Source organism: Oncorhynchus keta, chromosome 21 (assembly GCF_023373465.1).
Source record: "Oncorhynchus keta strain PuntledgeMale-10-30-2019 chromosome 21, Oket_V2, whole genome shotgun sequence".
NCBI classification, from domain to species: Eukaryota; Metazoa; Chordata; class Actinopteri; order Salmoniformes; family Salmonidae; genus Oncorhynchus; species Oncorhynchus keta.
Genome location: NC_068441.1, coordinates 40,849,081 through 40,874,719, shown reverse-complemented (window position 1 = coordinate 40,874,719; position 25,639 = coordinate 40,849,081). Strand labels below are relative to the sequence as shown.

The 25,639-nt window shown below is 42.4% G+C and overlaps 1 protein-coding gene across 2 annotated transcripts in view; it reads left to right on the top strand.

Annotated features, from left to right (window-relative positions):
* Window positions 1-25,639, top strand: part of LOC118400563 (disks large-associated protein 4-like) — a 238,377-nt gene that overhangs the window by 99,719 nt on the left and 113,019 nt on the right. For both annotated transcript variants that reach the window (XM_052473932.1, XM_052473933.1), the window contains exon 3: window positions 22,753-22,801. The gene's annotated coding sequence lies outside the window, so the exon portion shown is untranslated. The remainder of the gene's footprint in view (window positions 1-22,752; window positions 22,802-25,639) is intronic.

Genomic DNA, 25,639 nt, shown 5'->3' with positions numbered 1-25,639 from the left:
TAAAGATACACTTGTTGTAAATCCAGCCACAGTGCCACAGTTTCAAAAAGGCTTTACGACGAAAGCAAACCAGAGAGGAGTCACAAAAATCTTAAATATAGATAAAATTGATCAATAACCTTTGTTGATCTTTATCAGATGACACTCACAGGACTTCATGTTACACAATACATGTCTGTTTTGTTCAGTAAAGTTCATATTTATATCCAAAAATCTGAGTTTACATTGGCGCGTTATGTTCTGTAGTTCCAAAACATCCGTTGATTTTGCAGAGAGCCACATCAATTTACAGAAATGCTCATAATAAACATTGATAAACGATACAAGTGTTATTCACAGAATTAAAGATATACTTCTCCTTAATGCAACCGCTGTGTCAGATTTTTAAAAACTTTACGGAAAAAGCAAACCATGCAATAATCTGAGTACGGTGCTCAGACGACAAATCAAGCCAAATTGATATCCACCATGTTGGAGTCAACATTAGTCAGAAATAGCATTATAAATATTCACTTACCTTTGATGATCTTCATCAGAATGCACTCCCAGGAATCCCAGTTCCACAATAAATGTTTATTTTGTTCGATAATGTTCATCATTTATGTCCAAATAGCTACTTTTGTACAAATCAAACAAATCCAAAGTGACAAAGCACGTTCAATAGGAGCAGACGAAATGTCAAAAAGTTCCGTTACAGTCCGTAGAATCATGTCAAACCATGTGGGCTGGTCATTAGTTATTTTCTCATGTTTTGACCCAGTTGTTAATTATAATAATTCTATTCATTCAACATTGCTATGCTAAACAAATCATTAACGTGTAACTAGCCAGCAGAGATTAAACGATGATGAGAGAATAACTTTTTTTTAAATAATTGTGTGTAGATGGGTTAGAGATTTTTTATTTAATACATTTTGAATTGTAAACACAACGCATGTAACAAAACAAATAAATGGAATAAGTCAAGGGGTATGAATACTTTCTGAAGGCGCTGTATAAAGTGGATAAAACAGTATGTAAACATCATTAAAGTGACCAGTGTTCAATAACTCTATGTACAAAGGGCAGCAGTCTGTAAGGTGCAGAGTGGAGTACTGGGTGGTTGCCGGCTAGTGACAGTGACTAAAGTCCAGGGCAGGGTACTGGGTGGTTGCCGGCTAGTGACAGTGACTAAAGTCCAGGGCAGGGTACTGGGTGGTTGCCGGCTAGTGACAGTGACTAAAGTCCAGGGCAGGGTACTGGGTGGTTGCCGGCTAGTGACAGTGACTAAAGTCCAGGACAGGGTACTGGGTGGTTGCCGGCTAGTGACAGTGACTAAAGTCCAGGGCAGGGTACTGGGCGGGGCTGGCTAGTGACAGTGACTAAAGTCCAGGGCAGGGTACTGGGTGGTTGCCGGCTAGTGACAGTGACTAAAGTCCAGGGCAGGGTACTGGGTGGTTGCCGGCTAGTGACAGTGACTAAAGTCCAGGGCAGGGTACGGAGTGGTTGCCGGCTAGTGACAGTGACTAAAGTCCTGGGCAGGGTACTGGGTGGTTGCCGGCTAGTGACAGTGACTAAAGTCCAGGGCAGGGTACCGGGTGGTTGCCGGCTAGTGACAGTGACTAAAGTCCAGGGCAGGGTACCGGGTGGTTGCCGGCTAGTGACAGTGACTAAAGTCCAGGGCAGGGTACCGGGTGGTTGCCGGCTAGTGACAGTGACTAAAGTCCAGGGCAGGGTACCGGGTGGTTGCCGGCTAGTGACAGTGACTAAAGTCCAGGGCAGGGTACCGGGTGGTTGCCGGCTAGTGACAGTGACTAAAGTCCAGGGCAGGGTACCGGGTGGTTGCCGGCTAGTGACAGTGACTAAAGTCCAGGGCAGGGTACTGCTGGGCGGGGGCTGGCTAGTGGTGAATGTTAAACGGTCTGATGGCCTGGAGATAGAAGTTGTTTCTCAGTCTCTCAGTCCCAGCTTGGATGCACCTGTACTATCTCCGCCTTCTTTTATGGTACAGTAAGGGGGGATTGGTGGCTGAGGTCTTTGATGATCTTCTTGGCCTTTCTGTGACACCAGGTGTTGTAGATGTCCTGGAGGGCGGGCAGTGTTCACCACGGGTGATGTTGACTCTCTAGGACTGAGATACAGTGCCTTAGACCACTGCGCCACTCAGAAGCCCCAACATGTATGTTTGCACTTGTTCAATGTGTGTGGTGTCCGTTGATTTGGACTGTGTGTTCATATGACTTGCCTCTATTTGTCCCTTTCGCTTGGCCCTATTGGTTGGCCCTTGTTGTTTTCCTTCTGTAAAGGAAAATGTCTGCTTTCTCGACATGCTCCTATCACAAGAGTGATGATGCATGCTCGGAGTGCCTCTAGGTGAAGCAGAGAGGGATTTGAATGGTTTCTCTCTCCTTCACTCGTTGTCTTGTTTCTCAGCCTCTGCCTGAAGGAAAGATGGTGATTACTTAGTTGGTCTGTCTCACTTGTGTGTCTCTCTCTCTCTCTCTCTCTCTCTCTCTCTCTCTCTCTCTCTCTCACACTCACTCTGTTTTTATGCATCTTTTCACTTTCCTGTCTCCTCTCTCTCTATCTGTATCTTTGCTATCCTACCTTGCTAAGAAGAGGCTGGTGCTTCTTTTAGAAGTGTGCGTGCGTGTGTTCTTGCTTGCATGCGTGCCTGCGTGCAGGTGGGTGGGTGGCTGTGAGAGCATTCAGGAGCATGTGTCACAGAGACAGCTCTTACAAAAGATTAGTTACATTGCCGTTATTATACCAAATATTACATTTTCTCACTTCACAACGCCAGTCATGTTTTGTAAGGCGATCAGCAGGATCAAGAGTCTGTTTTGGGGTATATATTGTTGTCAGAATTCCCCACCACACCAGTGTAGGGACAGGGACAGCCCCTGGAGTTGACCGACATGCAAATGGTGATAATACTGCTGCAGACTGTCGCAGTCCCCATCTTGAAACAGCCCGTGGGAGAGTGGCACAGCTGTAACTCAAGGGATCTGGGGCAATCACTGATTCAGACAGTCTGTGTACTGCAGCAACAGAGCCACTACAAAAGAGTAGCTACTCCAGTGCATACTCAACCAAACTATGTGGTAAATGCTGTTTTGGTTAGTGCTGTTATTTGTCTTTTATTTGAGATGATTAAGTGAAATGCTTGTTGTGGCTACTTCTCTATGATATCTCACATCCACTTAGGTTGATAACATACGGCAATATTCTTTTTTATTTAACTAGAAAAGTCAGTTCAGAACTAATTCTTATTCACAATTACTAAATTGTAATTATTTGCCTACCTCCTCATGCCTTTTGCACACAATGTACATAGACTATTTTTTAAATTAAATGTTTAAAGAAAATTCTACTGTGTTATTGACTTGTTTATTGTTTACTCCATGTGTAACTCTGTGTTGTCTGTTCACACTGCTATGCTTTATCTTGGCCAGGTCGCAGTTGTAAATGAGAACTTGTTCTCAACTAGCCTACCTGGTTAAATAAAGGTGAAATAAAAATGTAAAAATAAATAAAAATTACGACCTACACCGGCAAAACCCAGACCACACTGGGCTAATTGTGCATCACCCTATGGGACTCCCAATCAAGGCCGGTTGTGATTCAGCCTGGATTTGAACCATGGTGTCTGTAGTGACAGCTCTAGGACTGAGATACAGTGCCTTAGACCACTGCGCCACTCAGAAGCCCCAACATGTATGTTTGCACTTGTTCAATGGGGTGTAGTTAACTATATTGAATTCAGGAAATTAATATTCTGACACACAACACCATATTTGCGGACCAGCAGTGTATGGCAACAACCATGTGAATCATCTTCAAATCAAATCAAATCAAATGTATTTATATAGCCCTTCGTACATCAGCTGATATCTCAAAGTGCTGTACAGAAACCCAGCCTAAAACCCCAAACAACAAGCAATGCAGGTGTAGAAGCACGGTGGCTAGGAAAAACTCCCTAGAAAGGCCAAAACCTCGGAAGAAACCTAGAGAGGAACCAGGCTATGTGGGGTGGCCAGTCCTCTTCTGGCTGTGCTGGGTGGAGATTATAACAGAACATGGCCAAGATGTTCAAATGTTCATAAATGACCAGCATGGTCCAATAATATTAAGGCAGAACAGTTGAAACTGGAGCAGCAGCACGGCCAGGTGGACTGGGGACAGCAAGAAGTCATCATGTCAGGTAGTCCTGAGGCATGGTCCTAGGGCTCAGGTCCTCCGAGAGAGAGAAAGAAAGAGAAAGAGAGAATTAGAGAGAGCACACTTAAATTCACACAGGACACCGAATAGGACAGGAGAAGTACTCCAGATATAACAAACTGACCCTTGCCCCTCGACACATAAACTACTGCAGCATAAATACTGGAGGCTGAGACAGGATGGGTCAGGAGACAACTAGCCTACCTGGTTAAATAAAGTAGCTTTTGTAGCTACCTCAGTGATCTCTCAAAGCTGGCACCAAATCACCAGCTCTATCATACACTGAAGTAACTACGGTGTCAGTTCTATTCACACATGGGGACAGACAGGAGATGATACCAGAACCAAAATGATGACACATGTATACTGTGTCCCAAGATGGATAGACTAGAACGTTCTGGAACATGGAGCTCTGGGCCTGTATTCACTGTCCATGTAATCGTATTCATTATTATCTAGAAAGCAAAACTGATCCTACATCAGATCAGCACTCCTACTCTACACTTTGCTGAAACTGGCATTTTGTCCTCAATCCTTGGCGTCTCCCGGCAGTAGCTACTGGAGAACAACTGTCAGGTTGAGGATTACTGTAAGCCTAACATGAATCCAAGGTCATCCAAACACACACTCTTGTCAAACAGTTGAGTTGAGCAGGAATCCCCACAATCATATACCTTACTCTTAGACCCATTACATGGTCTGTATTATTTGAAACTTTCCATCAGATATTTCCTCGTTTTCATCTTTCCTGGAAATACCTGATCTGATAACACACATCCCCCTGTTTCTAGGAAAGCACATGTATATGAAATGTGCCCTCGGAAAGTACGCTAGACATAAAGTACACAGATTCCATTCACACACCATTCACACATCATTCACACAACATTCAAAATATACCTTAGCTAGCCGATAAGCATCAGCTAGCATATGGCTACATGTAATATAATCAGAAATAACACTAAACTTCTAACAGTGTTATGCATTTGTCTTTCCAGAGAAAACACACCAAAAGAATACATGTACAATATACATAGCAACAACTGTACAAATAAAATCCAAATAATAACCAAAGTAGTAACGGAAAAAGATGAAACCTCACAGAGTCTTTACCCTGGTGTGATAATCATCAACTCCAAGTGAATGCCCGAGGCAAAGTGAGCTAAATAAATAGCCTTCCCTCCAGCTGTCTTCTTTAGTTACTCTGCTGATGAAAATAGAGCCTGTCCCAAATGGCTCCCTATTCCCATGGGGCTCTGGTCAAAAGCAGTGAACTATATAGGGAATAGGGATCCTGATTACCCAAACACACCATTACAATCTGAAAGGGGATGCGATCCCCTTTCAGACAGTAAAGTTTTATTTATTTTACCTTTATTTATTAACCAGGCAAGTCAGTTAAGAACACATTCTTATTTTCAATGGCGGCCTGGGAACAGTGGGTTAACTGCCTGTTCGGGGGCAGAACAACAGATTTGTACCTTGTCAGCTCGGGGGTTTGAACTCGCAACCTTCCGGTTACTAGTCCAACGCTCTAACCACTAGGTTCAGCTTCTTTTAGTTCAGCCTCTATTCACAGTTGATTCATGCAACAATAAACCCCAGTGTTTCTCATCCACAACAGACTGCATACATTCCCCCGATTAACGCCCAAAACGAGTCATGCCAATCCAAAATATGGAGCATTCAAAAATCTCTGCACACTCTTGTTCATGTTTCCCCCTCAGTTTAGGGGGACAGCATAGGCAAATTAAGTGATTAGATCAATGACCAGGGTGCTGTAATAGCATGTTGTTCTTGAAAAACACCTGCGCATTGACATTGCCCCTGAGTCTCATTCAAACAACCTTGTTGCAGTAATGCTCAGGCAGATGTTAGCATTAGCGCTAGCACTCGAGGAGCAGACCAGATGTCTGCTTCAGCCTGTTGTTCTGGAGAAGAAGTAGAGCAGATTGTAATGGTGTGTTTGGGTAATCAGGATCCCTATTGTGCCAAGGAAAACACATCCACACTGCACTGTACCTTCTGGTTCATTCTCTACTCTTATTTCCTTCGGCATCCCCTGCTTGACCATGCGTTTGTTCTATGTGATTATTTTAAGCCTTCTCATTGAAAGCAGGAGGATGTGTTAAGTGGGTCGGCTGTGTATTTTAGATCAACCTAAAGGGAACACTTTTCTTTTTGAAGAAATGTTCTCATCAAGTCACAGTGGTTCCCACTTCTGACACCAAATGTGCCTAAAGAGTATAATCTCGCACTTCATTATAGGTGAGCATGCCCAAATGCCTATCCTGCTGTTCTGGGTCATTTGAAGGCTTCTACAAGCAGACTGGTAAGAAATGGAACTAGGCTGGTATGCACAGATACCTCTCCAGTAGACCCAGCTACAGGTAATTTAGCACTCGGCGGTACCGTTCTGTAAGCTTGTGTGCCTACCACTTAGTGGCTGAGCCGTTGTTGCTCCTAGACGTTTCCACTTCACAATACCAGCACTTATAGTTGACCGGGGCAGCTCTAGCAGGGCACAAATTTGATGAACTGACTTGTTGAAAAGGTTCCATGTTGAAAGTCACTGAGCTCTTATGTAAAGCCATTCTACTGCCAATGTTTGTCTTTGGAGATTGAATGGCTGTGTGCTCGATTTTCCACACCTGTCAGAAACGGGTTTAGCTGAAATAGCCGAATCCACTAATTGGAAGGGGTGTCCACATTTTTTGTATATATAGTGTATTTCCCCTCTTAGAAATTCCAGGCTGCAGCCTATTTCAGGAGTAAATGCTGCAAGCACCATTTATGGCCAGAACAACATTGTTGGGACCGGCAGCGATATTTAGACGGAAGGTCTATGTGATAATTGTGTTGTTACTCGCAGTCTAAGTGTTGCTCCACACTGTAATTGAAAGTGACTGATTCAGTTACAGATATTTATTTATCCCGCAGGTCTTAGGAAACCTAATGTTCGGGCCTTAAGTGCCTGCCATAAAGGAAGGAGAGGCCGTAATAATTGTGACTGTAGCTTGGCTCACATAATGGTGGCTACCTGCCACAATAATGAATCATTAGAGATGACACGCTGGTGTTTGGGGTATAGCGGCCTGGCGAGGTAATTGCGTTAAACACCCCGTGAATCAATCAAAACAACAGGTGCAAGAACTGTAACCACGGGCCCACGGCAAAGCCTGTGGGATGGAGGGAAACCATCACACAGCCCTCTTGAGTGTCTAACAAGTCAGTTTTACCCCCAGACAGAGCATCCGGGGCATTGGAGTGATGGCATGGCCGACATGCTATACTGAAACAACTTCTAGTTAGTCTGGCTGGCGATGCAAGATATCCTAATGGTCAGTTGACAGGCATGGGGAAACGGATTCCTGTGATGTGTTTCTGTGCTTGATTGTCTCTAACGTCTCCAAGAGGCTTAAGAGCATGATTCTGAGATTGAACCTGTTGTTCCACTGCCCACGTTACATAAGGGCATGAACAGGCCTCGGGCAATGTACCATATGGGTATGGCTGCTCTTGTCAGCAACAAAACAATTCAGACTGCTGTCTGTCGATCTATCCATCTGTCCCTCTGTCCTTCATTCCATCAGTCTGCCTGTCTGCTTTCCCTCAACCTGCCAGTGTAATTAAATGATGCCTCATTGCCTCATTGAGTGCCAATGCAGCACGGATGTCAAACTAATTTTGCCTCGGGGGCTGTATTTGCTTTGGTATATATTGGTATCTTGGTATATTTCCTCAACATTGTTTTGGGAATGTTCTATACCTCCTGACTGTCTAGCTTTAATTTCAGTGATTATTAGTGGGCTGGACACAGTCAATAAACTGTATAAATATAGGTCCATTATCTCTTCTACACAGTTTTAATTTGGCTATAATCATTTTTAAGTATATTGAGATCGTTGTAAAAAAAAAAGTAATTATTCAGCCACCTTAGGGAAGAGTGGTGGTGTTGTTGTTCCATGTCAAGTCTCTGTGATGAGGACACCGTGGAACTTAAAACTCATGACTCTCTCTACTGTAGTCCCGTTGCTGTGGATCAGGACGTGTTCCCTCCTCTGCTTCCTGAAATCAACATCCAACTCCTTTGTTTTGCTGACTTTGAGGGGCAGGTTGTTATTTTGGTTAGGTCAGGGTGTGACAAGGGTAGTTTGTTCGTTTTTGTATTGTCTAGGGGTTTTGTATGTCTAGGGGTTTTTGTAAGTCTAGGTGTTTATATGTCTATGGTTGCCTGAATTGGTTCTCAATCGGTGGCAGCTGTTTATCGTTGTCTCTGATTGGGGACCATATTTAGGAAACCATATTCCTTGGATATTTTGTGGGTTCTTATTCTATGTTTAGATGCCTTTCTGCACTAGCCATATTAGCTTCACGGTTCGTTTTGTTGTTTTGTTAGTGATAGAAGAACACACCATAACAGGACCAAGTAGCATGAAAAGGAGGAGCAGCGTTTAATGGGGAAATGGACATGGGAGGAGATACTAGATGGAATGGGACCCTGGACGCAGCCGGGGGAGTTTCGCCGTCCTAAGAGGCAGTGAAAGGGAACGGTGATACTACGAGGAGAAATACCGGAGAATGGAGGAACGTCAACGATATTAGGGTACACGGCTAGCACGGAAGCCCGAGAGGCATCCCCAATAACTTTTGGGGGGAGGCACACGAGGAGATTGCATGAGTCAGGTTGGAGACCTGAGCCAACTCCTCGCGCTTACTGTGGGGAGCGTGTGACTGGTCAGGCACCATGTTATGCAGAACATGGCATTTCTAGCCCGATGCGCTCTATTCCAGCTCCTCGCATTGGCCGGGCTAGAATCCGCCCAACTCCTACACCAAGGAGAGGTGAACGTGTATAATGATCTATCTAATCTAGTCTGAATACATCTAGATGAATAGTTAAATGAGGTGGGTTGAAAGGCTGGCCTTGTAATTAAAACAACCAATTGAACCAGTCTAGCATAAATACTTCCCCCCCACAGTATTTTAGTTACTAAATACTTTGATTTGATTTATTAGGATCCCCATTAGCCGTCTTACTGGGGTCCGACGTATAACGAGAAATACATTACAGACACGGGCCGAGTGGTACAGTGGTCTAAGGCTGTGCCGCTAGAGATTCTGGGTTCGAGTCCAGGCTCTGTCGCAGCCGTTTGCAACTGGGAGACCCATGGGGCAGCGCACACTTGGCCCATCGTCGGGGGATGGTTTGGCTGGCAGGGATGTCCTTTTCCCATCACGCACTAGCAACTCCTGTGACGGGCCGGTGCGGTACACGCTGACACGGTTGCCAGGTGTACGGTGTTTCCACCGACACATTGGTGCAGCTGGCTTCCGGGTTAAGTGGGCATTGTGTCAAGAAGCAGTGCGGCTTGGCTGGGTTGTGTTCCTGAGGACGCATGGTTCTCGACCTTCACCTCTCCTGAGTCCATAAGGGAGTTGCAGCGATGGTACAAGACAAAATTGGGGAGAAAAATATTATAAATAAATACATTACAGACAAAATGCCACAATTTAGGTACAATAAAAAACATTAGCATCTAGTGCGTGTGTGCATCTATCAGTTACACATACATGTCAGTACATACACACAACAAGTAGGTCACATGTGATGGAGGGACACAGAGCCAATGACAGCTTAGTCAAGTAGATGTTAAGGCACACACCGCTCAAGTCCCAAGTAATCAAGTTAAATTCTAACAGGCTGTACAGTACTCAGGACATAGGCTTTCAAAAAATGTCGTGTTTTTAGGAACTGCGCTCTGACTTTGTTTTTAAGCAACGCTAACAAGTCATTTTTCGCCTGTATGACTTCTCAATCCCTCTTGTCACCTATCCTCCACAAACGCAAGCTCTCCTGCTTCATATCACTGTCACTGGATATTTCTCCTTTTCTTATTTTGACTTCAAGTGTCTCTGCGAAGCCATGAATGTGCTATTTGTTTCTTTGAACAAATCTATTTTGGGCAGTGGGTCCAGGACATGCTGTCCTCATAACGTCAAGGAGATAAAGAAGAACTAGTTCAAGACTTGGACTGGATTTTTTTTCTCATTGCGTTCACATTTGCCAACTGGTGCCTCTGACTTATAAAGTACACTACTCATAGTGAGTGATAGGCACTTTCGTTAGTTAGGTGACATATTATAAGGGATTGAATTGAGATGTGAACACCTGCGCGAACTCTCTAAGTTAATGCCTAGGTTTTAGATCTGCGGGCTAACATAGTCTTATGGGTGCACAGGAGCCCTGGGTTCGAATCCATTTGGTCAATTACATAATTATAGTGATGTATTGTATACTGTTGAGGTAATCACTGTAAATGAGGGAACTCCAAGCCTATGTTTGACAATGTTTGTACAGGAGCATAAAATAGTATGATAAGGATGGTGCATCTGATTTATGAGAGAGAGAGAGAGAGAGAGAGAGAGAGAGAGAGAGAGAGAGAGAGAGAGAGAGAGAGAGAGAGAGAGAGAGAGAGAGAGAGAGAGAGAGAGAGAGAGAGAGAGAGAGAAAAAATTGTCATGATCTACATTCTCAGCTCAGAGGTAAATGACAGACATTACATTTAAAGTCCCTAGCACTCCCTCGCCAGTGCTTAGAAAGGGTCTTTGCGTCACAGCTGATGTCTTTATATTCCTGTGACTTTAATAGCTTTACTTCAAGACCATAGCTGTACATTCAATCATGAATTAGTGAGGCAGCTTTTTGTTATCCTACACAGGGGAAATAGAATCCACTGAGTGTACCAAACATTGGATTGTGTGTGTGCCATTCAGAGGGTGAGTGGTCAAGACAAAAGATTGAAATCCCTTTGAACAGGGTATGGTAGTAGGTGCCCGGCGCACCGGTTTGAGTGTGTCAAGAACTGCAACGCTGCTGGGTTTTTCACGCTCAACAGTTTCCCGGTCCACCAACCAAAGGACACCCAGCCAACTTAACAGCAGTGGAAAGTACTGGAGTCAACATGGGCCAACATCCCTGTGGAATGCTTTCGACACCTTATAGAATCCATGTCCCAACGAATTGAGGCTGTTCTGAGGGTAAGAGGGGGTGCAAATCAATATTTAGGAAAGGGTTCCTAATGTTCTGTACACTCAGTGTATTTCCTCAGTTAAAAGATTTTCCTCGACAATATGCATGCCCAGAAACTATTTCAGCACTCAATTATCATTGCTCAGTTTGGAATTACCCATGCAAAATCTCTAACAGATACATTGTTATTGTTACTCAGTTGAGCCATTTATTGTTAGTGAGGACTCCAACCCCACACACATGCCCAATCTGGGAGAAAAATGTACCCATGAAAGTTGAGTTGACATTCATTATGCATTTCCTAAATTAAAATAAGAGCCTAATCCAACAACCCATCACCCGTAGATCCCTCATGTGCTTACAAATGTTTTCTCTCGTTTGTCTTATAGTACTTTCCACTCCACAACCCCAGTGTGTGTGTGTGTGTGTGTGTGTGTGTGTGTGTGTGTGTGTGTGTGTGTGTGTGTGTGTGTGTGTGTGTGTGTGTGTGTGTGTGTGTGTGTGTGTGTGTGTGTGTGTGTGTGTGTGTTTCTATGTGCCTGCATGTGTTGTGTGTGTGAGTGTGTATGTTTTCTAGCGCCTGTGAGTGACTTCAAATCCATCTGCAGTGGGCTAAAAGAAGCCAGTGAATTCTGCTCAACATTACTCCCACTACTTCTAAATTCTGCTCAACATTACTCCTACTACTTCTAAATTCTGCTCAACATTACTCCTACTACTTCTAAATTCTGCTCAACATTACTCCTACTACTTCTAAATTCTGCTCAACATTACTCCTACTACTTCTAAATTCTGCTCAACATTACTCCTACTACTTATAAATTCTGCTCAACATTACTCCTACTACTTCTAAATTCTGCTCAACATTACTCCTACTACTTCTAAATTCTGCTCAACATTACTCCCACTACTTCTAAATTCTGCTCAACATTACTCCCCCTACTTCTACATTCTGCTCAACATTACTCCCACTACTTCTAAGGAGTCTCATCGGCTTTGCAGACTATCTTGCAAAGTTCATGCCACACCTATCAGCAGTCTGTGAGCCTCTGCGCCGGTTGCTGGACAAAGACACACCATGGCACTGGCTACCCAAGCATGAGGCCGCAGTGCAGGAGATGAAATCTCTGGCTTCATCCATGCCAGTGTTGCGCTACTACGACGTCATGAAGCCTGTCACAATCCAGAGCGACTCCAGCCAAAGTGGACTTGGATGCTGCCTTATGCAGGAAGGCCAGCCCGTTGCGTTTGCCTCGAGAGCGCTCACCCCCACCGAACAAAACTATGCACAAATTGAGAAAGAGTGCCTCAGCATCATCTTCTCCTGCCAGCGATTCCATCACTACTTATATGGGCGAGACCTGGTCATCGCTGAAACTGACCACAAACCACTCATTGCCATATTCAGTAAACCTCTCCTCAACGCGCCCAAGAGGCTTCAAAGCATGCTCCTGACTCTGCAAAACTACAGCCTGAAGGTCATTTACAAGCCAGGACCAGAGATGTATATCAGCGACACACTGAGCAGGGCAACAACACAATGTACAGGCAGAGGCACTGTCTATCAGCGGCAGGCCATCTGTTCGCTACAGCAGGAACAACAAGATGTTCAACAGATCAATCAGGCAGACTACTTAAACGTCACAGATCACCGCCTAGCCCAGATAAGGCAACACACTGACAAGGACGAATGCCTACAGTCACTGAATTCCATGGCTCTCGCAGGTTGGCCATACCTGAAAGAGGAGACACCTTTCACAGTGAGAGAATACTGGACCTTTCGAGATGAGATCAGCGTGCAAAATGGCGTCTTGTTCAGAGGTCAGAAGGTCATTATTCCCAAATCACTACGTCCAGAGATGCTTACCCGCATACACTCCAGTCACGTTGGAGGTGATGCATGCTACCGCCAGGCTCGTGAAACATTATACTGGCCAAACATGCAAGCAGAAATTAAAGACTTTGTCAGCAACTGTACCACATGCAACGAGTACGCTCATGAACAGCAAAAGGAAACCATGATGCCACAAGGGCCTGGCAAATCATCAGCATGGACTTATTCAGCCACAGACAAAAGGACTATCTTCTCATCGTTAATCACTACTCTGACTTTTGGGAAATTGAACTGCTCCCTGACTTGTCTGCAGAGATGGTCATAAAGCGCTGCAAGGCGCAGTTTTCAAGGCAAGGTCAGCCTGACAACGTAATCACGGACAATGGCCCACAATTCACTGCACAGTTCAAGAGTTTCGCCTCAGAATGGGAGTTTGACCATGTGACCTCCTCTCCAAGACACCCAAAAGCAAATGGCAAGGCAGAATCAGCTGTCAAGATTGCAAAAAACCTGTTAAGCAGGGCCTTGTGCGACAGCAACGACCCATGGAAAGCGATCTTACAGTGGAGGAACACACCCACTGAAAACATGGACAGCAGCCCAGCACAACGCCTTCTGTCCAGACGTCTGAAGACTACCATCCCCGTAGCTAACAAGCTACTTGAGCCCTGCGTCATGGTTGGCGTCACGGACAAACTGCGTCACAGGAAGCAGCTCGCTAAGTGCTTCTACGACCGGCCTGCTCGGGACCTACCAGAGCTGGAGGTGGGTGAAACGATAAGGATGAAACCGCTGCCCGGAGACCACACAGGACTTTGGAGGCTGGGCACATGCCTGCAGAGAGTTGCACCACGTTCTTACCTGGTGGATGTTGGTGGCTCCCTCTATCGTCGCAATCGGGTGGATCTGCGCGTAGCAGAGCAGACAAACCAGAACAGGCCATACACTCACCTAGATGAGCTGGATCACAGTCCAGGCCTAAGGGTAAGGGGTGCAGAATTGAGACATGGGCCAACTGAAGGTGAGGCTTCTACCCCACCAAGCTCTCCAGCTCGTGCCCCTAATCCTACCCCTGTCAGAGCCAATACTTACTCACGGGTGGGTCGGCTGTGCAAGCCACCGGACAGGCTTACTCTGTAAGCAAGGGACTGTTAACTTGCCCTCGGTTAATTAAAATATATATTTGTTCTTAAATAATTAAATTGAAATTTAAAAAGGAAGATGACAACTGAAGTAAAAAAGAAAATGTAATGCTTTTTCTATAGTTTTGACCTGACTGTTAAGAATTTAATGTTATGCCTTTATGTTTGCACTTTCTATTGAAAAGGATGATGTTACGGAGTCTAGTTGATAGGTAATCGACTAGCCGGACTGTTCCCCGGACTCCAGTTGTCGGGATTCGTACAATGCACAAACAAAGCTATTGAACCTGACATTGGTGTCTGTCGTTATTCCTTTATCTAACATATCATACTGAATATATTACTCCCTCTACTTCTACATTCTGCTCAACATTACTCCTACTACTTCTACATTCTGCTCAACATTACTCCCACTACTTCTAAATTCTGCTCAAAATTACTCCCCCTACCTCTACATTCTGCTCAACATTACTCCCCCTACTTCTACATTCTGCTCAACATTATTTTTGAATAATCATAATTCTGCCAAATGTGAATTATTTCATTATGGTCTAAATGATATTGTTGTTGTTACAGTAAGTGCTCTAACTGGGTAGAAGGCTATGAGAAGATGACTGTGTTGTTTTATCTGATTTTGTTCCATCCGCACGCAGCACTATTGATAGACATTGTGACGATGAGGGGTTTTGAAATGAATCTGACTGAAAGAAAAGTATGTAACCATGAAATGGAGATGGAAATAGAATGAAATAGAAAGACATAACATCACTTCCACCACAGTTTGAATGGATTAAATGTTCAAGGGGTACTTTCACATTTGCTTTGATGAGCTACATTAAATGCTGCCAAACACCTTGACAAGGAATGACAAACCAAAACAGTTTCATTTTAAAACTGGAAGATAAAGTGAGATTTCAGTACTTTTGCAGACTGGCTGTTCGTGAACCAAGACAGAGGTTGAGTCAGACACAGCATCACTTTTTGTTAACACAAGTCTCTCCTCTCTCCAGCCAGTCTGTGCTGCTGTAGTCTGTGTCCCTCCTCATACAACATATTGGATGTCTTCTTTCATTCTTCCATATAACAAGAGCAGGACTTCATGCCGAGATACTTTTGCTCCCCCAGTCTTCAAACGGGCTACATCCACTTTGAATATACATATGGAGGAGCATATTTTCCGTTCCTTCATATGGGAAAGTATTAAATGCTTTATGCGTCATTTCTACCATCTCCCTTTCTTGAACCTTTGTAGTTGGTCTTTGTTTTTTGGGATAGAGCAGTGGTAGATGGTCCTTGTACAGTATGCACACACACGTAGGCGCGGAAGCACATGCACGTGCGTATGCACAGACACACACACACACAAACAATTAATCTCTGACAGAGAGACTCTGAGGCAGCTCTCCCTATGTAGTTGAAAGATTAGCCTCTGCCCTCGGGCCACTGTTAGCTCTGCCCAAACGAGCCCTCCACACATCAGAGTTGCCTTCGCTGGGACCCACTATGGTCCTCGATTAGTGAGCTCCAACAGGGCCTAGCCATGTCCAAACTCCAGCCTATAGTCCCAGAAAAAACAAAGAGGGGGCATTATAATTGGATGGTCAAACTGAACTCCCATAGCTAAGCTAACCCATCCATAGTCAGCTGGATCCAACCCCAGCCTAAATGCCCATAAATAACCCAGCCTAAAGGCCCATAATAACCCAGCCTTAATGCCCTTAACCCAGCCCCAATCAGCTGCCTCCAACCACAGCATAAACCCAAAGGCCCTCATTCCAGCATTGGGGAACATCTATTTCTATGGGCATAATGTCATGTATACTCCCTCTCTGGTGCTCCAGGTCGTCAGGCTGCTCATTATTACGCACACCTGTCACCATCATTACGCACATCAGCGCCTGATCAGACTCACCTGGACTCAATCACCTGCCTGATTACCTTCCCTATATATGTCACTCCCTTGGGTTCATCTGCCTGATTACCATCCCAATATATGTCACTCCCTTTGGTTCTTTCCCTAGGCATATTGTTTCTGTTCCTGTGTTTCGTGTCTCTACGCTACTCGTTTGTTATATTGTTCAATATTATGTTTAATATTAACTCACCACCTGCACTTGCTTTCCTACTCCCAGTGTCCACGTTACACATGAGCACTGTTCACGACACACCTCTGATGTTGTCGGAGAGAAAATGTTGCATGTTCCTGCAATTCCACACATTTTTTCATGGGGTTCAAAGGAAATTTAGGCGTTTTAAAGCAAATTATCTTGCAATTCTAAACTATTTGCCAGGTCTAATGTAGAGGTCGGCCGATTATGATTTTTCAACGCCGATACCAATACCGATTATTGGAGGGCCCAAAAAAAAAATACAGATGAATCGGTAGATTTTTTATTTTTATTTATTTGTAATAATGGCAATTACAACAATACTGAATTAACACTTATTTTAACTTAATATAATACATAAATAAAAATCAATTTAGCCTCAAATAAATAATGACACATGTTCAATTTGGATTAAATAATGCAAAAACAAAGTGTTGGAGAAGTAAAAGTGCAATATGTGCCATGTAAAAAAGCTAACGTTTGAGTTCCTTGCTCAGAACATGAGAACATATGAAAGTTGGTGGTTCCTTTTAACATGATACTTCAATATTCCAAGGTAAGAGGTTTTTAGGTTGTAGTTAATATAGTATTTATAGGACTATTTCTCTCTATACCATTTGTATTTCATTAACCTTTGACTATTGGATGTTCTTATAAGCACTTCAGTATTGCCAGTGTAACAGTATAGCTTCCGTCCCTCTCCTCGCCCCTACCTGGGCTTGAACCAGGAACACATCGACAACAGCCGCACTCGAAGCAGCGTTACCCATCACTCCACAAAAGCCACGGCCCTTGCAGAGCAAGGGGAATAACTACTCCAAGTCCCAGTGACTTTTGAAACGCTATTAGCGCACACCCCGCTAACTAGCTAGCCATTTCACATTGGTTACACCAGCCATTAGGCTGATAGGCTTGAAGTCATAAACAGCGCTGTGCTTGTGAAGAGCTGCTGGAAAAAGTGCTCGAAAGTGCTGTTTGAATGAATGCTTACGAGCCTGCTGTTGCCTACCACTGCTCAGTCAGACTACTCTATCAAATATCAAATCATAGACTTAAATATAACATAATAAAACACAGAAATATGAGCCTTTGGTCATTAATATGGTAGAAGCCGTAAACTATCATCTCGAAAACAAGACGTTTATTCTTTCAGTGAAATAAGGAACCATTCAGTATTTTATCTAACAGATGGCATCCCTAAGTCTAAATATTCTTGTTACATTGTACAACCTTCAATGTTATGTCACAATTACGTAAAGTTCTGGCAAATTAGTTCGCAATAAGCCAGGCTGCCCAAACTGTTGCATATACCCTGACTCTGCGTGCAATGAACGCAAGAGAAGTGACACAATTTCACCTGGTTAATATTGCCTGCTAACCTGCATTTCTTTTAGCTAAATATGCAGGTTTAAAAATATATACATCTGTGTATTGATTTTAAGAAAGGCATTGGTGTTTAAGGTTAGGTACAGTCGCGCAAATGCGCTTTTGTTAAATCATCCCCCAGCGTTGCATCGATTATATGCAACGCAGGACATGCAAGATAAACTAGTAATATCATCAACCATGTGTGGTTAACTAGTGATTATGATTGATTGATTGTTTTTTATAAGATAAGCTTAACGCTAGCTTCTACTGCATTCGCTTAACAAGCAGTCTCCTCGTGGAGTGCAATGAGAGGAAGGTGGTTAGAGCATTGGACTAGTTAACCGTAAGGCTACAAGATTGAATCCCAGAGCTGACAAGGTAAAAATCTGTAGTTCTGCCACTGAACAAGGCAGTTAACCCACCGTTCCTAGGCCGTCGTTGAAAGTAAGAATGTGTTCTTAACTGACTTGCCTAGTTAAATAAAGATTAAATAAAGGTGTAAAAAATAAAAAATAATAATTGCCATCCAAAAATAGCGATTTCCGATTGTTATGAAAACCTGAAATTGGCCTTAATTAAACGTCCATTCCGATTAATCGGTCGACCTCTAGTCTAATGTAATAGTTGAGTGACTCGAACATTACTACAAAATCTATGACCTAAAAAACCTAGCTAAAAAACATTGTTTTAATCTGGGCATTTTGGGACATTTCTGACAGGTTATATATAGGTATACAATGACAGGCCTGACAAGAGAACACTCACACTTGTTATTTCAGGGTCAGTAAGCAGTGTATGGTGATCAGGGTCTCACACACACACACACACACACACACACACACACACACACACACACACACACACACACAGAAAAACACACACACTAAGGCTGTAGTGCCCTTGCCTCCACTTGTATCCCCCTGTAGTATATCCTCTATGCATGGCTACACACACACACACACACACACACACACACACACACACACACACACACACACACACACACACACACACACACACACACACACACACACACACACACACACACACACACACACACACACATCTTGCATAATGAAGAACACACAGTTCACCCCAAGCCCCAGTCAAGCCCAGGTGTGAAAGCACCCTGCTGTTGAAAGGTATCTGAGCCAGCAAAAACCGTAACGGAACAATTTGACAACCCCTAACAAATGTTGAAGTTGTTACACAACAGCTTTTTAATACAGATGAAGATGAGATGTTGTGAAGCCAGTTGGTACCTTTGTTCTCTATACTCTCAGGTGCAAAGAGAGAGAAAGATGAACGTAGGCCAGGGAAGTACAGTACAGTACGGTTGAGTACAGTACCGACTAGTACGGTACAGAATAGAATAGTACACAATAGAATAGTACACAATAGAATAGTACAGTACATATTAGTACAGTACACAATAGAATAGTACACAATAGAATAGTACAGTACACAATAGAATAGTACAGTACATATTAGTACAGTACACAATAGAATAGTACACAATAGAATAGTACAGTACATATTAGTACAGTACACAATAGAATAGTACACAATAGAATAGTACACAATAGAATAGTACAGTACATATTAGTACAGTACAGAATAGAATAGTACACAATAGAATAGTAAACAATAGAATAGCACAGTACACAATAGAATAGTACAGTACATATTAGTACAGTGCAGAATAGAATAGTACAGTACAGACTAGTACAGCACAGAATAGAATAGACAGTGCAGAATAGTACAGCACAGAATAGAATAGACAGTACAGAATAGTCCAGTACAGAATAGAATAGAATAGTACAGTACAGACTAGTACAGTACACAATACAATAGTACAGTACAGACTAGTAAAGTACAGTACAGACTAGTACAGTACAGACCAGTACAGTATAGTATAGTACAGAATATTACAGTAATGTATAGTACATTACAGTATAGTACAGAATATTACAGTAAAGTACAGTATAGTACACTACAGAATAGTACAGTACAAAATAGTGCAGAATAGTATAGTACAGTACAGTACAGTACAGTATTGTACAGTGCAGTATAGTACAGTGCAGAACAGTATATAATAGTGCAATACATAATAGTACAGTACAGTGTTTAGAGCATTGGACTAGTAACCGAAAGGTTGCAAGTTCAAATCCCCGAGCTGACAAGGTACAAAAGCTGTCGTTCTGCCCCTGAACAGGCAGTTAACCCACTGTTCCTAGGCCGTCATTGAAAATAAGAATTTGTTCTTAACTGATTTGCCTAGTAAAATAAAGGTAAAATAAAAATTACAAATAAAACAGAATAGTACAGTACCAAATAGTACAGTACACTACAGTACAGATTAGTATAGTACATAATAGAATAGTACAGAATTGAATATTACAGTACAGACTAGGACAGTACAGAATATAATAGTACAGTACAGACTAGGACAGTACAGAACAGTACAGTACATAATAGAACAGTACAGTACAGAATATAATAGTACAGAATATAATAGGACAGTACAGAATATAATAGTACAGAATAGAACAGTACATAATAGTACAGTACAGATTAGTATAGTACATAATAGAATAGTACAGAATAGAATAGTACAGTACAGACTAGGACAGTACAGAATATAATAGTACAGAATAGAACAGTACAGTACAGGATATAATAGTACAGAATATAATAGGACAGTACAGAATATAATAGTACAGAATATAATAGGACAGTACAGAATATAATAGTACAGAATAGAACAGTACAGTACAGACTAGGACAGTACAGAATATAATAGGACAGAATAGAATAGTACAGTACAGACTAGGACAGTACAGAATATAATAGGACAGAATATAATAGGACAGTACAGGATGGAATAGTACAGAATATAATAGGACAGTACAGGATAGAATAGTACAGAATATAATAGGACAGAATATAATAGTACAGAATATAATAGGACAGTACAGGATAGAATAGTACAGAATATAATAGGACAGTACAGGATATAATAGTACAGAATAGAATAGGACAGTACAGAATATAATAGTACAGAATATAATAGGACAGTACATAATATAATAGGACAGAATATAATAGGACAGTACAGGATAGAATAGTACAGAATATAATAGGACAGTACAGGATAGAATAGTACAGAATATAATAGGACAGTACAGAATATAATAGTACAGAATAGAACAGTACAGTACAGGATATAATAGTACAGAATATAATAGGACAGTACAGAATATAATAGGACAGAATATAATAGGACAGTACAGGATAGAATAGTACAGAATATAATAGGACAGTACAAAATATAATAGTACAGAATATAATAGGACAGTACAGGATAGAATAGTACAGAATATAATAGGACAGTACAGGATATAATAGTACAGAATATAATAGGACAGTACAGGATAGAATAGTACATAATATAATAGGACAGTACAGGATATAATAGTACAGAATATAATAGGACAGTACAGGATAGAATAGTACAGAATATAATAGGACAGTACAGAATATAATAGTACAGAATAGAACAGTACATAATAGTACAGTACAGTACAGAATATAATAGTACAGTACAGGAAAGATTAGTACAGTACAGACTAGTACAGTACATAATAGAATAGTACAGTACAGACTAGTACAGTATAGTACAGAATAGGACAGTAGAGTATAGTACATTATAGTACAGTACAGTGGAGTACAGAATATTACAGTGAAGTACAGTATAGTACAGTACAGAATAGTACAGTACAATATAGTATAGTGCAGAATAATACAGTACAGAATAATACATACTAGTACAGTACAGTACAGAATAGTAGAGTACAGAATAGTACAGTCCAATACAGTACAGAATAGTACAGTGTTTTTTAAATATATATTTCACCTTTATTTAACCAGGTAGGCTAGTTGAGAACAAGTTCTCATTATCAACTGTGACCTGGCCAAGATAAACCAAAGCTGTGTGACAAAAACACAGAGTTACACATAAACAAACGTACAGTCAATAACACAATATAAAAATCTATGTACAGTTTGTGCAAATGTAGACGATTAGGGAGTTAAGGCAATAAATAGGCCATAGAGGCTAAATAATTACAATTTAGCAGAACAGTGCAGTACATCACAGTACCGAATAGTACAGTACAGTACAAAATAGTACATTACAGAATAGTTCACTACAGTACAGAATTGTACAATACAGAATAGTACAGTACAGAATAGTTCACTACAGTACAGAATTGTACAATACAGAATAGTACAGTACAGAATAGTTCACTACAGTACAGAATAGTTCACTACAGTACAGAAAAGTTCACTACAGTACAGAAAAGGACAATACAGAATAGTGCAGTACAGAATAGTTCACTACATTACAGAATAGGACAATACAGAATAGTACAGTACTGTGCAGAATAGTACAGTACAGAATAGTACGGTACTATATAATACAGTAGACTACAATACAGAATAGTACAGTACAGAATAGTACAGAATAGTACAGTGAAGAATAGTAGTGTTCAGAATAGTTCAGTACAGAATAGTAGGGTACAATATATTATAGTCCTCTACAGAATAGGTCACTACAGAATAGCACAGTACACTGCAGTACAGAATAGTACAGTACAGAATAGTATTGTACAGTACAGAATTGTGCAGTACAGACTAGTACAGTACAGACAAGAGGAAACGCATGGCATGCTGTTGCTTTGGCTTGATGGCTTGGTCCTAATCAGAAGGTTCCCCTAAAGACTTGTCTAGGCTGAGATAATTATGATTTAATGTTGTCTTAGAAGTCAGGTGTGTGTGTGTGTGTGTGTGTGTGTGTGTGTGTGTGTGTGTGTGTGTGTGTGTGTGTGTGTGTGTGTGTGTGTGTGTGTGTGTGTGTGTGTGTGTGTGTGTGTGTGTGTGTGTGTGTGTGTGTGTGTGTTACTCAGGGATTTTCCATAGCAACAACGTGTTTTGAGTTTACCTAAATTACATTAGTTATTCCCTTTACATTACTAAACTCATAATTGTTCTATTTTTCTTTGACAGGAAACTCCTTCCTATCGAGACCTTGGCTCCCCAAGAATGAGCTGTCAATGTAAGTACCTGGGTTGAATAAATGATTGAATGAATGAGTGAATGGGTGAATGGATGAATGAGTGAGTGAGTGAATGAATGCCCTGATTGAAGATCATAGGAACACATTCCCAAATGCAGATCAATAGAGTTCAAATGCAGATCAATAGAGTTCAAATGCAGATCAATAGAGTTCAAATGCAGATCAATAGAGTTCAAATGCAGATCAATAGAGTTCAAATGCAGCCCAGTCTCATCAGTTTATGTATATTGGCGGCTTTGGTGCAGTCTTTTCATTAGACCATCTTCCGTACCAGGATAGAAAAAGCAGCATTCAAAATGGATGATCAGGGCTGCTTTCAAAGAGTGGCACTGCTTGTCGTCGTAACCTTTCAGGCCTGTCTCCCTGACCCTTGGAAGGAGACGTTGTGATTCCAGTGTTGAGGAAAATCAAGTTTCCATCTGCAGGTTGGGTACCTGGGTATTCTGAAGTTCCCATAGAATTGCAGTCCATGTCATCAGAACTTTTCATTATAGCCTCAGATCAATAGATATGTCTTTATTCATAAAACGCTGATCTAGGATCAGTCTGCCCATGTTATCTTATTCATTATGATCTGACAGGCAAATTTGATCCTAAATCAGCACTCCAGAAGCTTTTTGAAAGAGACATGGTCTGAAAGTGGAGAAAAGTATCGTCAAATATATGTTGCTAGTCTCTCTCAGACCATGTTGGTAGTCTCTCTCAGACCATGTAGCTAGTCTCTCTCAGACCATGTAGCTAGCCTCTCTCAGACCATGTTGCTAGTCTCTCTCAGACCATTTGCTAGTCTCTCTCAGAACATGTAGCTAGTCTCTCTCAGACCATGTAGCTAGTCTCTCTCAGACCATGTTGCTAGTCTCTCTCAGACCATGTTGCTAGTCTCTCTCAGACCTTGTTGCTAGTCTCTCTCAGACCATGTAGCTAGTCTCTCTCAGACCATGTTGCTTGTGTCTCTCAGACCATGTTGCTAGTCTCTCTCAGACCATGTTGCTTGTCTCTCTCAGACCATGTTGTTAGTCTCTCTCAGAACATGTAGCTAGTCTCTCTCAGACCATGTAGCTAGTCTCTCTCAGACCATGTAGCTAGCCTCTCTCAGACCATGTTGCTAGTCTCTCTCAGACCATTTGCTAGTCTCTCTCAGAACATGTAGCTAGTCTCTCTCAGACCATGTAGCTAGTCTCTCTCAGACCATGTTGCTAGTCTCTCTCAGACCATGTTGCTAGTCTCTCTCAGACCATGTTGCTAGTCTCTCTCAGACCATTTGCTAGTCTCTCTCAGAACATGTAGCTAGTCTCTCTCAGACCATGTAGCTAGTCTCTCTCAGACCATGTTGCTAGTCTCTCTCAGACCATGTTGCTAGTCTCTCTCAGACCATGTTGCTTGTCTCTCTCAGACCATGTTGCTAGTCTCTCTCAGAACATGTAGCTAGTCTCTCTCAGACCATGTAGCTAGTCTCTCTCAGACCATGTAGCTAGCCTCTCTCAGACCATGTTGCTAGTCTCTCTCAGACCATTTGCTAGTCTCTCTCAGACCATGTTGCTTGTCTCTCTCAGACCATGTTGCTAGTCTCTCTCAGAACATGTAGCTAGTCTCTCTCAGACCATGTAGCTAGTCTCTCTCAGACCATGTTGCTTGTGTCTCTCAGACCATGTTGCTAGTCTCTCTCAGACCATGTTGCTAGTCTCTCTCAGACCATGTTGCTAGTCTCTCTCAGACCATGTTGCTTGTCTCTCTCAGACCATGTTGCTAGTCTCTCTCAGAACATGTAGCTAGTCTCTCTCAGACCATGTAGCTAGTCTCTCTCAGACCATGTAGCTAGCCTCTCTCAGACCATGTTGCTAGTCTCTCTCAGACCATTTGCTAGTCTCTCTCAGACCATGTTGCTAGTCTCTCTCAGACCATGTTGCTAGTCTCTCTCAGACCTTGTTGCTAGTCTCTCTCAGACCATGTAGCTAGTCTCTCTCAGACCATGTTGCTTGTGTCTCTCAGACCATGTTGCTAGTCTCTCTCAGACCATGTTGCTTGTCTCTCTCAGACCATGTTGTTAGTCTCTCTCAGACCATGTTGGTAGTCTCTCTCAGACCATGTAGCTAGTCTCTCTCAGACCATGTAGCTAGCCTCTCTCAGACCATGTTGCTAGTCTCTCTCAGACCATTTGCTAGTCTCTCTCAGAACATGTAGCTAGTCTCTCTCAGACCATGTAGCTAGTCTCTCTCAGACCATGTTGCTAGTCTCTCTCAGACCATGTTGCTAGTCTCTCTCAGACCATGTTGCTAGTCTCTCTCAGACCATTTGCTAGTCTCTCTCAGAACATGTAGCTAGTCTCTCTCAGACCATGTAGCTAGTCTCTCTCAGACCATGTTGCTAGTCTCTCTCAGACCATGTTGCTAGTCTCTCTCAGACCATGTTGCTTGTCTCTCTCAGACCATGTTGCTAGTCTCTCTCAGAACATGTAGCTAGTCTCTCTCAGACCATGTAGCTAGTCTCTCTCAGACCATGTAGCTAGCCTCTCTCAGACCATGTTGCTAGTCTCTCTCAGACCATTTGCTAGTCTCTCTCAGACCATGTTGCTTGTCTCTCTCAGACCATGTTGCTAGTCTCTCTCAGAACATGTAGCTAGTCTCTCTCAGACCATGTAGCTAGTCTCTCTCAGACCATGTTGCTTGTCTCTCTCAGACCATGTTGCTAGTCTCTCTCAGAACATGTAGCTAGTCTCTCTCAGACCATGTAGCTAGTCTCTCTCAGACCATGTAGCTAGTCTCTCTCAGACCATGTAGCTAGCCTCTCTCAGACCATGTTGCTAGTCTCTCTCAGACC